Below are 12,381 nucleotides of genomic sequence, written 5' to 3'. Positions count from 1 at the left end.
TTGTTTTCCTTACATGGGATGCGAACAAGGGCGAGCGACCTGTATAGAATAGCATAGTCTAGTTTGTGAAAATTTTTGCGATTGTACTCGTGCTAGCGCTTGAATAGGGTTAAATGTATTGGGCACGAAGCACTTTTGTTATATTTGGGACTGTATTACTGGTTGAGATAGAAATGAATGTAAGTATATGTTTTGAGTTTGGGATGTGAGAACCCGAAAATTTTCACATTTTCTAGGCATTATGTTATTTTTGCCTACATTTTTATACTTGCCTTTAAAATATTAAAGTTCTATGCATTTTTATAAGCAAGTACAGTTTTAAATCATTTTCCTAATATAAGTTAGTGTACGTTAAATTTGAAACACATTATAGACGTGGGACCCGCTAGTGCGATAAAATTTCGGTGATTAAGTGATTTTTGTGCTAAGTGTTATTATTTTACAAGGTGCTAGGAGATGATTAGAGGTTAGCTAGATGGATTAACCATTGAAAGAAAGAAGATAAGCTTTAAACACTAGAAAGGCAAAGTGTCACTACCTCATTGGATGTTAGACTTTTGACCAAGCTTACTTAACTTTTCTAAAATCAAATTTTGACCAAAATTCCTTCATTTTTCTTGCTTCTTGGCCAAACCACTTGAGGAGAGAAACAAGAGAGAGTTCTTCAATTTTTGCTTCCAAACTTACTCAAATCTTGAGTTCTAGCCAACTAAATTGGAAACTACACCATACAAGTGCTCAACTAGGAAGTTTAAAGGAGTTGGTGGAGTGATTATGGGAGGAAAGATACTAAGTTACCATTTTTCTTGAGTTTCCAAGGTATTTTGCCAAGAACTTTCTCTTTACTTCAATTAATTGCTAATTAGTGGCTTATAGTTGTTATAGATGTTGTTTTGTGGAAGATTTCATGGGTTGAGCTAGAATTATGTTAAATTTCAGTTTTAGGGTTTCAAATCTACCCTGTTTTTGCACTGTGTATTCGTCCTTGAGAGAGACCGAATCAGCCCTTACTCAAAACATGAAAGTTGTTGGTATTTAAGTTACCTAGCTACTGGTAAAATTCAGCTCAATCGGAGCACTGTAACTTGTGAAATGACTGAAATACCCTTGACTGCCCACAAGTCTTGTTTCACGGACAGTTTTCAGTCCTCTCTGTGATTTCGATATTTGACCATGAAAATGCATGATTTGGCTTTGGAGGTCTTCATAAGGAATGTAGGTATATGTCTTGGTTTCGAAATGCCATAAGATTCGTTTCAATCCGATAAGTGTAGTTTCATTTGTGGTTGTTATGCTGAAAGGTGTTTTATCGCCTATGATTTGTATGTGAAATTGTGGTTGAATTGGGATGAGATTTGGTGTTTGATTGTAGGATGAAAAGTGAAGAAATTAAGGGGAAATGCTGTCCGTTTATTTTCTTGAAGTTTGAGTGAGTAAAAGTGATATTGGAAATGTGATTTTGTGATGCTTTGGACTTACTTTACTTGGACATACTTAGGTCCACTTTAATGGTGTTATTTGAGCTAGATTTCATTTGAACTTGTACATTTTCGCATGGTGAATGTGACAACCGTTTTAAACATGATACTTAGATACAAATGTCAAGTTTTGAATTTCAAATGTTTACTCATTTTCTTTCCAAAACAAAGAAGAGTTGTATAGGATTTTTCGGCCGCAAAACCTAATTTTATCAAGCGAGGCTTTAGGTGTGAATTTAGAGTTTGTTTATCTTCCTTTTCATATGATTTTACCCAAAACACTTGTTATACGTTATTTCTTTGCATATGTGTTAGTTTCGAGCCAAACAAAAAAGATTTGCAAAAATTTGAAACAAATGCTTTTTCATATCTGGTCGTGTATCCGGCCAAATCTTAGCCGGATTGTTGGCCGGATTGACAGGGGAAGAAGAAAAAAATTGAGATTGCTCACTTCCTTGAATCCGGCCGGATATCCGGCCAAGTTCTGGCCGGATTGTGACGTGACACTTTTCATTTGTTTTCCACGGGAATTTTCTAAAAACTTTTTTGAGTATAGTTTTGTGGTTGGTTTTGGGAAACTCTTAGTTACTCGTGTTCTTTGGTTTACATGTACTCTTTTCACTTTAAAACTCATATTTATATATTGTACTAGTACGTATTCGAATTTTCTTTGAATCACTTAAATCTTTGATGGTTGAAGCATAATGTGTTCTTTTGATTATATTAGGGTTCCTTGGTGATTGAGGGTATCACCCGGAAGAATACTTTGGACGTTCTTTTGTTTAAATAGGTGAGTGTTCTTTGTTTATTATGTTTCCATTAACTATATGATTTGTTGTGGATATTTGATTAAATGATAAATGTTTGTTAAAAATGAATTTTACTAGGCGAGTATGTACTTTACCGCACTCGACCTAAATGAAATGTGAAATTTTCAATGTTTAAGTGATTAAATGGTAGTTGTGCATGAATGTAAGCCTTTTGGCTGAACTGGGCCATTGCCCTTCGTTGCCTGTCGACTCGAGCCAGAAGCGGACTTGGTCGGGCGATTTGGTGACCCTGGGTGAAAGTTTGGTATACTCGAGTATTACCACGTTGTCGGGTGGAGTCTGGCTAATGTCCAGAAGGGGGAGAAATGAAATGAATGAACGAAAGGAGGTTTTCAATTACAAATGAAATTTTAAATATTGGAGGAATAAGGAAATGAAAGGAGAAGGAGAGAACGAAAGGCTCCACATGAGCATGTATTCCTTTAATGAATGTGTTATCATTGCTGCATATTGTAAATGTTTCCTGGATTACTTGTTATTACATGATTAATGTCCTTGTTTAAGTTGATTATGTGTCTGGAACCTCACTGAACTTTTAGCTCATTCCGTCAATTTTATTTTCCTTAACAGGGGATGCGAGCAAGGACGAGAGATCTGTACAGAGTAGCCTAGTCTAGTTCTTTTGAATTTTTGTAATGGTTGAGAACCTTTGTATATTTGAGTTGTATCCCTTTTGAGATAGAAATGTATATAAGTATATGTTTTAAGTTTGAAATTATTGTTACACTTGTTCTGGTGGTCTTATTTTCATTTTTTACTTGAGGTGTATGAGTGAGTCCTGACGAGAGTTGGGTAGGCGGTCCGCCGAACCCTTTGGTTCGCCTTAGGGTGAGGTGGGGCTGTCACATGAGAATTGTTGTTTCACTTATCCTCGAGGTTATATCTTATTTGGTTTGAAGAGAATGAACGAGTCCTGGTGAGAGTTGGGCAGGTGGTCCGCCGAACCCTTTGGTTCACCTTAGGGGAAGGTGGGGCTGTCACAGGTGGTATCAGAGCTGCTTCGCGTGGTCTCTGCGCGGAGTGAGCTTGGGCCAAGTGGTGTTATGGTTTTGATTACGCGAATAAGTATGAAGGACTAAGTGCTCTTTTGAGCATAAGTTATGAATCATGAATTGTTATAGGTCTTGAATCTATATTATGGTACTTGAGGACAATAGATATGTACGTCAGGTAGGAATCTCGATTGTAGATAATTTACTCTTGGGACTGGCCAATTCGAGTGGTGAATCATCTCAGATTCTTATACCCGAGTACGCGGGAGTTGAGGGCAATACTAAGGACTTGTGATCTTTATTCCGGAGAGCAGGAATGGGTTAACGTTTAGTGAGAGTAAGTGCAAGGGGGCAATAGACGTCTAGTTCGGATAGTAAGCGAAATGAGAGATCGGACGGGGAAAAATTTTAACCGAGTGCGGAATGGCATGTCGCGTTTTCTTCTTGTTTTGCCCCTGTATTGTTACTGTATGTATTTGGCTTGTGGCATGTCAATACTTACATGTATAGTATTTGCTGTACTTGATTTTGTTCAACTTGATATGTATCTTTGTGAATTTGATGTATTATCTTTTGCCGATTTAGTCAATTTACTTTGTTTGCATACTAAATCACCTTTAAAAAAAAACAAAAGAGAGAAAAGGATTATGGAGGGGAGACGTAGTCGCGGACGTGGAGCTAGTCGTGGCCGTGGGGCTAGGCAAGCTCAAGAACTAAGAAAAGAAAGAGAAACAGCAGCTGAGCAAGATCGTGGACCGAGAGTTGAGACAGGAGACCAAGTAGAGACGACGATACAACAAATAACAAATATCCTAGCGTGATTGGTAGATCAACAAGGCCAAATGCCAGTGAATCAACCCCAGAATCCCGAGATAGGAGAGGATAGGGCTCTGGAGCGGTTTCAAAAGTTTGTTCCTCCTAAATTTCTTGGAGGGCCTGATTCAGATGTAGCTGAACAGTGGTTAGAGGCAATGATTAATATCTTCGCAGCCTTGAACTACACGGAGCAACGCCAGATGAACTTTGCTGTATTCCAATTCGAAGGACCGGCCCGAGCATGATGGAATATTATTAGGGCAAAATAGGAGAGAGAACAGATTACATGGACATAGGTGAACTTTATAAGGGAATTTAACGAGAAGTACCTTCCACCTTTGGTCCAAGAAAGGAGAGAGGATGAATTTATTAAGTTGCGTCAGGGAACCCAGAGTGTGGCCGAATATGAGACTAAATTTATTAAACTGTCTAAGTTTGCTTCCGAATTGGTGGTTACGGAGCGGAGAGGAGTGAGACGGTTTATACAAGGATTAAATTTGGAAATTCAGGAAACTTTAGCGGCGGTTCAAGTTAATACTTTTATGGAAGTTCTCGAGAAAGCGCAGAGAATTGAGAATGCGGAAGCACAAGTAAAAGGTTTTCAAACGCGAAAAAGAGGTACATCTAGTAGCATACCTGAGGAATCTAGAGAAAAGATAACTCCCTCCAAAGTGCAAAACGTGAACCATTTACCTCACCCACTATGGACATTAGAAGCATTAGATGAAGGGTCTACAAAAAAAAGTCAAATAGGACAAGAAGAAATTTCTCGAGAAGGCCAAAAAGTGGCTTCTCACTTAGCTTGTGTGGCGGCCCCATTTCTCCCTAAGGCGAACCAAAGGGTTGGCGGGTCGCCTGCCTAGCTCTTGCTAGGACTCACGCACTCTAGTAACTAATTTCACCAAATATAAATAAAAAATAAACCTTACTTCTCGAGCAAGTCACGTACTTAAATAATTCATACAATTCAACTTATATAGCCCAAAACACAATTTCAAGTACCAACGAAAACGTCGAGCTTAGTATACTTAAATTCAACTTAATTTACAATTTAAAGTTCTAATCCAGGGCACAGAAGCACCACAGGATTCACATTTTCCTAAAAACACAAAAATCATCCAAAAGATACTAACGTTTCCAAAAGTACAATTACAAAAGTGGGCATTCAAAATATAACATTTATGTTCTAGTTCTCCAAGACTTCATGCATTTCAGAACCTGTCAAGGAAAACAATTTGGAAGGGATGAGCCAATAGCTCAGTGGTGCCTCGAAACATGCAATTCACATAAGGCAATTTAACAAGTACAAATAGACAAGTAAGCACTTAACAATTTAAGAAAGCGAAATAACATGACAAGAAAAGGATACGGGGCTCTCAGGAGCCAAAGTCCACGCACTTGATCAGAAAATTTATAGTAGTTGACACTCCGTCAACTTTCACTACCTAAACTCCATGTAGACAGTTTCCCTAATCTACACATCTCCTAGCAACGTCTTTCCCCTTATTTTCGGGCCCGACTCCAACACAAATATTGCAAGCACTTTTACCAAGACGGCAGAGAGGTACCTCCCACTCTAATAGAGCGTGGTACGTGCATCCGTTTGGTTTATTTAGTCGACGAGACCACGCTCCAATCGACATTGCAACACTTGTACTTGTGGCATTTCACGCAATCACATAGCATATAACATTTCATGATATCTCTAGCAAGTACTTTTAACAAGTAGTTCAACTAGCAGTTAAACACGATTCATGCAAGAGACACTCACCTCAAGTGAAGTGTCTAGAATTCCAAACTTTGATCGAGATTGTGCTCTTCACCAACTCCTAAAATCATACAAATAATTCACATAAATTTCCACTTTTGAGTTGGCGAATTTAACTCGAGTCAACTAGCATTTAATTTCACTCAAAAATCTCCAAACTAGTATTAATCGTTTTCTCAAAGTGAAATCCACAAATCGAGTGAAATTAAATTTTGAGGTTTCTTTAAAACCCAAAAACTTGCTAAATTCGTCAAATATTCCAACATCCAAGTTCTAGAATCATATAAGCCATTTAACACCAATTTGGTGTCACAAGTTGAGAAAAATCACATTTAAACCATTTAGAGGAATTTTCCCCTCAAATTTTTCCCAAACATATCTTGGGAAATTCCTTTAAGAGGCAATCATATAAACCAAGTAAAACTAGTCGTTAGAATTTCTATAAAATAGAAACTCCTTAAGTTTGCCAAATTCCACGACCAACTTAGTCCAATGATTTTCATGAAGGCAAAAACTTGAGTTTTTAGGAAAATTTCCAGATTTGACAAATTCCTCAAAATAGGGCATTTGGTCTAATAAAATTCAAGGTTATCAACTCAAAGTGGACCTAGTAACAACGGTTAATGCTAGAAAACATTTTCGGGACAACTTTGATCCACATTTACCCACAATGAAATCCAAACATCAAACCATTTCTAATTTCAAACAAAAATTCTGTTTTGGTATCTTCTTGAAGAATAAGATTTTGGTCCACTTTTTGGACGTAACCTCTACTAGATTTTTGTCCCAAATTGAGCTATACAAACCCCTTAATTAATACACAAATCATTTGAGCTCAAGTTATCGTGAAAACAGTTCACAATTATCATTCAAAGCTGGAAAAATTTCAGGTGCATTCGGTAGCAAGTAGTCCATTTCCCCTTCAATTTATCCAAAATTTTTCAACTACCCAAAAGCTACATTTTCACCCAAACAATACTACCCATATAGGTTAACATGTATACAGCCCAAGTAGTTCAAAAATTTGTTAAAATTGACCCCCAAAATTCGACTAAAATCTGGAAAATTTCCAGAATTTTTTGGACAGCATATACCTTCCTTTTCCTTCAATTCCTCAACATCATTTCAACTACGAAAGTGGTGCATTTTCCCTCAAATGACCATAGACATTCAGCTTAACATTTACACAATCCATGAAGCTCAATTTCTTGTCAAGAATTAGATCAAAAACTCGAACACAAACTGGGAAAATTTGGACAGTTTGGTTCAACAGCAGAGCAGTTTTCGTATTTTGGTCACATCTCATTCAATTCAACTTAGATTTGAGCATGGTTGGTAGCATTGGAAACTACACTCATAGGGATACAATTTTTCAGAAGAAATCGTTTTAAAATTATACTCATAACTAGCTCGAAATCTGGCAACAAAACGCAGCTCATATCCTGGCTTCCAGTGAACCAGTGGAGCAGGACAGGTGACTTTAAAAGACTGCCACGGTTCACTCAGGTGGAACCAGGACGTGAATTTTACACCGTTGGAAAGCTGGAAGAGTCTAGTTTCTAATGGCACTAACGGCACTCAATTTCGATGTCGGAGGGCAGAGTTATGATCGAAACAAAATGGCTGCCTGAGCCATACGGGAAAAATTTCCAGATTTTGCTGGTTTTGGAATTCATCACCTTTGGTCAACCAAACCTCAATATCTTTCAATGAAACTTTACACACAACTCCAACAACACATAAACATCAAATACAAGCCATTAAAACCTCAGAATTTCGCATGAAAAAGGTCGGTCTTGGCAGGGGCAGAATCGGAACTTTTTGCTTCAAGAGCTCAATGAAGTTTCTAGCAATAATGCACCTTTAATCTACTTCCTTAAGCACTAATTCAACAATAAAACCATCATCAAACATCATCACAGCCATCAACTCAAAGGCCCACATTTAACAATTTCCAACAATAATAAGCTACCCATAAGCATAATCAAGCTCTTAAGTGTGAGTTGGCCTTCATTGAACAAGAATTGAAGAGTGGATCGTGGTTACCTTACTTGTGTGCTAAAAGGTCAGATTTTGGTGTCCCAAAAGGCCCAAGAAAATCCGTGAATGTGCAGCTCCTTCTTTGTCCAAGTTGTCTTGAGCTTGTGTGGTGAATTTGGTGTGAATTGGAGCAAGAAAATGGTGGAGGAAAAATTGTGAAATTTGGAGTGTGAGAGAGAGTAGAGACCGGCGGTTATGGTGAGGGGAAAGGGAGGGAAAAATCTGAAATGGAGAGCTTCCTTGAGAAGCTTGAGTGTGGTACAACTTTTGTGCTCCCAAGTCAACCGTGAGCAGTGTATCGCGCCCGCGTTTCGCGCCCGTTTCCTCTGAGCTTTGTTTTAACTATGCATTAAACCTCTAATGCACATATATTCATGTAATTATCATTCACTCTTAATGACCTCAAAATAAGGTTCTAAAGTCCTTCAAATAAATCGCGCGCGTAAAACGCGTATTTCCCACTTATGCGCGATAAGGTGAAATTTTTGAGAAATTCTTATAACGGTGGCATTTCTAACTAATACATGGATATTTAGGCATAAAAATACCTATTTTAAGACTAGGGTATAAATCTCCCATTATTCGGGCTCATGAACTCTCAAGTCAGTTACTATTCCTGAGCCTATGGGCACTATTCACACTTAACAACTTTCAAGACTTGAATTGCGAACTAATTGCCTTAAAATTACTCATGAGCTATAATGCTATAGAATTGGTTCCAATAGGGTTAGAAAATAATATTCGAAATAATTGAACAATTAACTAATTAAATAACCTCAGAATGGGAATTTAAAAGAAATAAATTGCGAGTCCTCACATTCCTCATCTAACATTTCTCCAACTTAATTATACCTTTTTATAGCCTCTACATATACTACATTTCAACTTAGGTCTAATTCGCGCGTCGGTGCGCGAAAATTCAACTTAGGGCTTTGCCGAACGCGAACCGTCAATTAAATCTTAAAAATTCAAATAAATTGAAATGTAACATTTGAATGATTGAAAACAATATTATTTAAATATAAATACATATTATTAGATAATTTTAATATTTTCAATAATATTTTGATTTAATTTTCCAGAGGATAATGAAATTTTTGAGGTCCTCACAGCTTGTGGATACTGTGGGAAGGCAAATCATACTGAGAATGATTGTTGGAGGAAAGGGTGAAAGTGTTTGAATTGTGGGAATAGCAATCATCAAATTAGCAATTGCCCGAAAAAACAGCCACGAGAGAATAGTGCTCATCAAGTGAGTGGAACCAAACTGAAACAAGCTAATGAAAGAGGGAACCGAACAAGAGTTCCAACACAGGTATATGCTGCAGACCAGCAATAAGCTCCGGGATCGTCTGAAGCAACGGAAGGTAAAAAAAAAAAGTTCGAGGACGAAATTTCTTAAGGGGGAGAGAGTGTGAGAACCCGAAACTTTTCACATTATCTAGGCATTATTTTATTTCTTTGCCTACATTTTTATACTTTTCTTTAAAATATTAAATTTTCTATACATTTTTATAAGTAAGTATAGTTTTTAAATCATTTTCCTAGTTTAAATTAGTTCATTTTAAGTTTGAAGCGTATTATGGACGTGGGACCCGCTAGTGCGGTAAATACGATATATTTTTGACAACTAACTGATGCTTCTTGGCCGGCCACTTTGAGGAGAGAAACAAGAGAGACCACTTCAATTTCTAGCTTCCGAACTTGTTTGAATCTTGAGTTCTAGCCAACCAAATCGGAAACTACTCCATACAAGTGCTCACTAAGGAAATTTAAAAGCTTTGGTGGAGTTATTTTGGAGGAGGAAAGACTAAGATACCATTTTTCTAGAGGTTCCAAGGTAATTTGCTAAGAACATCTCTCTTTGCTTCTAATAGTTGTAAATTAATGGCTTGTGGTTGCCACTTTGGTAGTTTTATGCAATATATCTTGGCTAGAAGTGGTGGGATTTTCAGTTTTTTTTAGAGAATATTCTGCCCATATATGAAGTTTAAGGGTTGGCGATGATCTACTAGTTTTGATATGTGAAAATCTAATGTTTTGGTGTTAGTTTAATTTGCCTAAAGGAATTTTCAGCTTGGGTGTTAAATTTCAGCTTTAGTAGAGAATTCTGCCCTATTCTGACCAGTTTCATTCAGCGCCGAATTGGGCTTATCTCAAAACATGAAAGTTGTAGGAAATGATGTTATATAGCTTCCTGTAAAATTTCAGCTCAATCCGAGAACTATAGCATGTGAAATAATAAAAATACCCTTGACTGCCAAAGGTATAGTTTTGCGGACAGTTTTGGGATTTCATGATTCTGGCCTCATTTTTCACTTTGGTCCGTATCAAATCAGCATTTGGCCAAAACATGAAAGTTGTAGTCCTATGTTTTAGCTTTCCAACGCATCTGAAAACGCCTCAATCAGACTTTTGTAGCCTGAGTTATTGTCATTTGAACCTGGTGCTGATAACCAACCTGATAGTGAAATTCTGGTTCTGTAATCTGTAAATTCGACCTAGATAAACTGTGAACTAGGTTGAGTTGTTTGCATGAAAGTTGTAGCCCTTTGTCTTATCTTCGAAACGGCATAAACTTTACCCCAATCTGATAAGTGTAGCTTCGATTGTGACCGATATGCTATAAGATGTCAAATCTGCTGTTTAGCCTTTTGTCTTCAAAACTGATTTCCGGTTGTATTATTAGACTTGTGTTATAATTGGATAATTTTGAAGCCTAATTGAAAGGCTATGGTGGTAACATTGCTTGTGTGTGACTTTGGGGCTGATCTGAGAAAAATAATGAAGCCATAAATGGTTGAAAAATAGGTAAATACAAAGGGCGTGTAGCCCAAATTTTCATTCGAGAACTACATGTGTGCACTTGTAGTTTGAGCGAAGAGTTGGGGTTGAATTGAGTTTGAATTGTTTAGGTTATTCAAGTCCTCTTTCATGGAGGTATGTAAGCTAGAATTCGGCCGAAATTTGTACCCTTGGAAAAATGAAAGTAACGACTAATAGAAATATGTTTTCTTTGTCATTTCGACTCAAATGGAGATTTCAAAGTTTTAAGAACGAGCATAAGTTTTACAAATATTTTACTCATGTCCTTTGGTTCAAATGTACTCTTTTCACTTCCAAAACCATACTTATACTTTGTACTAGTAGTTATTCGAATTTTCTTTGGTTCACCTAAACTTTGGTTGGATGGTTTAACCGTAATATTTTCTCTTGGTTATTATTAGGGTTCCTTGGTGATTGAGGGTATTATCCGGAAGGAAACTTTGGACATTATTTTGCTTAAATAGGTGAGTGTTCTTTGTACGTTATGTTTCCAATGACTATTTGTGAATGTTGGATTAAATGTTAAATGTTTTCAATGATTTCTAAAAATGAATTTTTCTAGGCGAGTGTGTACTTTATCGCACTCGACCTAAATGAATGTGAAATTTACAATGATTAAATGATTAAATGTTTAAATACTACTTGTGCATGAATGTAAGCCTTTTGGCTGAATTGGGCCCTTGCCCTTCGTTGCCAGTCGACTCGAGCCAGAAGCGGACTCGGTCGGGCGATTGGTGACCCTGGGTTAATGTTTGGTATACTCGAGTATGACCATGAAGTCTGGTGGAGACTGGCCAATGAAATGGCTAGTAGCAGGGAATGAAATTAATTACTGAATGTCAAGGACATTGGAGAAGTTTTCAAAGGCAAAATGTTTTCTAATGTTGGAGGAATAAGGGAAATGGTCAGTGAATGAACGAACGAATAGCTCCACGTGAGCATGTATCCTTTTAATAAATGTGTTCTCATTACTTTTATATTGTAAATGTTTTCTGGATTATTTGCTATTCAATGCTTAAATGTCTTAGTGTGACAGCCCCACCTCCCCCTAAGGCGAACCAGAGGGTTCGGCGGGCCTCCTGCCCAGCTCTCGCCGGGACTTAGTCGCTCACTACAGTTCTCAAACAAATATAAGATAAATCTCAAATATTACAATATAAATCTCCAATATACATCAAATTCTCCAAAAATTACATGTCATAAGCGAAGCGCAAACAATTCCCAACTATACATAAAATGATTCCAAATCCAAACTGTACAAGATATAGGCCATCCAGACATGTGAATAAGCACAACAAGTCCTTCCTTCGCTTTGAGTCTTGTGGAGGGGAATAAAATATTTTTGGGGTGAGTTAGAAGCTCAGCGAGTAACCGGTAAAATCAGTAATCGAATCGGTTTGACAATAGTTCATTTCAATGATGTCATAAATCAATGATGGAGTATCAATAATTCAAGAAACATTTACAATGGAAAGCGATAGTAACATTCATTAAAAGGATACTGTCGACATGGAGCTATTCGTTTGTTCGTTCGTTCCCCTGACATTTCCCCTTATTCCTCCAATTGTTTAAAAATACATTTTTGTAAGTAGAATCCCTCATTCATCCTTTTGTTCGTTCATCCCTTTTCC

At 37.3% G+C, this 12,381-nt stretch overlaps 1 long non-coding RNA gene across 1 annotated transcript; it reads right to left on the bottom strand.

Moving 5' to 3' along the window:
* Positions 1–5,299: 5,299 nt before the first annotated feature.
* On the bottom strand, positions 5,300–7,967 carry LOC140014545 (uncharacterized). The gene is made up of 3 exons (XR_011821323.1): positions 7,931–7,967; positions 5,888–5,945; positions 5,300–5,334 (listed from the first exon to the last, which is right to left on the bottom strand). It is a non-coding gene; the product is annotated as an uncharacterized lncRNA (long non-coding RNA).
* Between the last annotated feature and the right edge of the window lie 4,414 nt (positions 7,968–12,381).

This window comes from Coffea arabica, chromosome 9e, assembly GCF_036785885.1.
Source record: "Coffea arabica cultivar ET-39 chromosome 9e, Coffea Arabica ET-39 HiFi, whole genome shotgun sequence".
Classification (NCBI taxonomy): Eukaryota; Viridiplantae; Streptophyta; class Magnoliopsida; order Gentianales; family Rubiaceae; genus Coffea; species Coffea arabica.
This window is presented reverse-complemented; position numbering and strand designations above follow the sequence as displayed.